This window comes from Schistocerca americana, chromosome 5 (genome assembly GCF_021461395.2).
Source record: "Schistocerca americana isolate TAMUIC-IGC-003095 chromosome 5, iqSchAmer2.1, whole genome shotgun sequence".
In the NCBI taxonomy this organism is placed as follows: Eukaryota; Metazoa; Arthropoda; class Insecta; order Orthoptera; family Acrididae; genus Schistocerca; species Schistocerca americana.
This window is the reverse complement of record NC_060123.1, coordinates 644,533,679-644,537,128: the sequence shown is the minus strand read 5'-3', so window position 1 is coordinate 644,537,128 and position 3,450 is coordinate 644,533,679. Positions and strand designations below refer to the sequence as shown.

At 53.9% G+C, this 3,450-nt stretch overlaps 1 pseudogene; it reads left to right on the top strand.

The window, feature by feature from the left end:
• The first annotated feature begins 3,403 nt into the window (after nucleotides 1-3,403).
• LOC124617235 overlaps nucleotides 3,404-3,450 on the top strand; it is a 175-nt pseudogene continuing 128 nt past the window's right edge.

Genomic DNA, 3,450 nt, shown 5'->3' with positions numbered 1-3,450 from the left:
CGTGGCGCCACTTCCATCCCGCCTACACGCAATTTACCCACATCTATCCCACTGGAGCCAGCCGTATTGATCGTGTTTATGTCTCGGCTGATTTGACTCCCGCCCTTTGTGCCGTCCAAGTCATACCCGTGGCCTTTAGTGACCACTGTGCGTACTCGTGTTCCTTGCGTATCGCGGGTCCCGTCCCGGTTCCTCGTGGCACCTCTTGGAAGATGAATACCCTTCATCTATCCCTGCCCGAACTTCGTGCTCTCGTCACGAAAACGTGGCAGGATTGTCTCGTGGACACTTCCCGGTACCCTACCACGGTGGTTTGGTGGCTCCGCTGTGCGAAGCCCCGGCTGCGACGTGTTATCCGGCAATATAGTCGCGACGTCGCCCACTGGAAACGTAGCACGTTGGCCTTCTATCAGCAGTGTCTCACTGACGCCCTGACTCTTCCTGCTGACAGGTACGATCAGCTCCACATGCGCCTCAACAAAATTAAGGCGCAAATCCTTCGCTTCTCTCGGGAGAAAGCCGATGGTATGGTGGTGCGGTGTCGTTCTGCATCCCTGATTGAAGGCGAGGAGCCATCCATTTATCACCTTGCCTCTGAACGAACTCGTGCCAAGAAGAACACCATTCTGCGCCTTAAGACAGACGATGGTGCGCGTATCACGGACAACCGTGACGTCCTCCAACACCTGACGGACCATTTCACGCACCTCTTCCAGGATGTTGAGGTCGACGTCGCCGCCCAACGTGCACTTGTCAGTGGGGTGCCAACTTCTTTGGATCGTCATGACCGCGGCTCTTTAACCGAGCCCCTGACACTCGCTGACCTCACATCTGTCCTCCGTGCCTGTCCGGGACGCAAGTCACCTGGCCCCGACGGTCTCCCTTATGAGTTCTACCAACAATTTTGGGACCTGCTCGGCGACCGTTTCTGCAAAATGTGCGAGGAGATTTTTGCTGGATGCGACTTACCCGCCGACTTTTTATCTGGACGTATTGCCCTTATTCCAAAGGTGACTGGTCACTGTCGAGCTCAAGACCTGCGTCCTATCACTGTCCTTAACACTGACTATAAGTTGGTGGCACGATGCGTGGCCTCTCGTCTCAAACAGGCGATGACTAAGGTTCTTTGCCCCACTCAATCCTGTGGCGTTTCGCGTCGGAACATCTTCACCGCCGCTTCCCTGTACCGCGATGTTGTCTTCCTCACCGCTGACACTCGCACTCCGGCTGCCATTCTTTCCTTGGACTTCGCCGGTGCCTTTGACAGGGTCTCGCACCCTTACCTGCTGGGCGTTATGTCGCGGATGGGTTTTGGGGAGCGCTTCATACGCATCATCCGGCACTTCTTGGATGGGGCGAATTCCACTATAGTGGTGAACGGTTGCCGGTCGCGCCCCATTCCCATCAGGCGGTCAGTTCGACAGGGGTGTCCCTTGTCGATGTATTTGTTTGCCTTAGCGCTGGACCCCTTGCTGCGTGACATTGGCCGGTTGGTCGACGGTGTCGCTCTCCCAGGCGTCACCTTCCGCTGTGCAGCCTACGCCGATGACGTTGGTGTGTTCGTTGCTAACGCCAGGGACATCGATTCCGTTCGCCGCGTTCTCGACGTTTATGAACGGGCCTCCGGTGCTCAGTTAAATCCCAACAAGACCGTGTTGCTTCCGCTAGGGCCACGATCATTGACCGTCGAACGCCCCTGGTACCGCGTTGTGGGGGAACAGCGTATCTTGGGTCTTGAGGTGACTGCCTGTCCGCAGCGTATGTTAACCCTCACGTGGCGGCGGCTTCTCACACGCATCAGGGGCCTTTGCGTGAGCCACGCTGATCGACGGCTCGACCTCCATCAACGCATCCAGCTGATTAATGGTTATCTCCTCTCACGAGCATGGTATGTCGCCCAACTCCTTACGCTGCCGAAGCAGATCGGCCGAGCCATCTCGCAAGCAGTATACTGGCTCTTGTGGCGGCATGCGCTGTTCAAGGTTGATGCGCTGACCTGTACGCTGCCGAAGGCCGATGGCGGCCTCGGCCTCATTGACTTTTCCCGGAAATGTGCGGCCCTTCTGATACACCGTGTCACTGCTTTGTGCGAAGCCGACCCCGGTGGGACTACAGCGGTCCTCTTCGACCGTTATCGTCCACACTCGGCGCGTGCACCGGTCTGTTTGACGCATATTCCATTCCGGCTGACGACGGTCAGAGACTATTACTTCCACCGCAGTTATGTCCTCACAGTGGCCACTGACAAGGCACGCACGTCGAAGCGCCTTTACCAGGCACTCCGAGGCCAGCCCACGCCACATAAATTAGAGGACAGACGACCGTCGGTCATCTGGCGCCAAGTTTGGGCTAATATTAACAACTCAGCCCTTCCCACCGCAGTTTCGGCGCTATGGTACCGTGTAGTCAACAATTTAATCCCCACTAACCATCGCCTGGCGGCCATCCGCCTACGACCCTCGGCTGCTTGCGGCCGCTGTGGTGACGTTGACACCAGGGAGCATCGCCTCCTCTGCCCCCACGTCACAGAAGTGTGGGCCCTTGCACGTGTGCTCATAGCGCTGATCGGTGGGACGACGCCAGCAAATGTGTCCACCGACTGGTTCCTTACACCTGATCTTCAAACACAACCCCGACCAAGACGTAACGCCATGGTGTGGCTCTTGGGACACACCATTTTCACGATCTACGACCTTTCCCTCGCCGATGCTGTCTCTTTCATGGACTACCTGTGGAGCCAGCATCGCGTGGCGGAATCTGCTCGAAACTATACGACCACTTTTGCCCGGTATTTGAAAGTTGCAATGATCCATGGATATCAAACGGTGTTCCAGGTTGCCTAGGGCGCCTTGTCCAGGCATTGCCTAGGATTGCCCCTGGTTTTTTGCACCAATCTCTGACTTGACTCACCCCAGATTCGCATTTGGAACAATTATTGCAAAAAACTTTATTGGAAAAATAGGAATCACGCAATCAATCTTAGAAGCTTATTCCTTAGTTAATTCTCTAGGCGATGGGATTATCTCGCCGGTTTCATTTTCACTTGTGTGTGCTGCCGTCCCTGTTTTTAATTTCCTTTCATTTCTATCTTTCTTTCTTTCTTCCTTTTTGGTTCTCAACTCACTCTTTCTTCACACCTGCAGAGCGAGGTGTCTTTCTGAGTCAAGTGTCGTCGCCCACTGCGGCATAGCAGAGTATGCCCCTCGCTTTTAATTTCGTTCCTGGCAACAAGTCTTGCTACTCAATGCACCCTGTGCGTGCTGCGTCGACACTCTAGGATGGCAGCATTTTTGGAGAGGACAAGGTAGGGCTGTAGGGGAGGAAGGAGGCCCAAAAAAAAAAAAAAAAAAAAAAAAGTGTAGTATATAAAAAAAAAAAAAAAAAAAAAAAATGAAAAAAAAAAAAAAAAAAAAAAAGTGTAGTATCTGTTCTTATCAGCTTAATATCTGA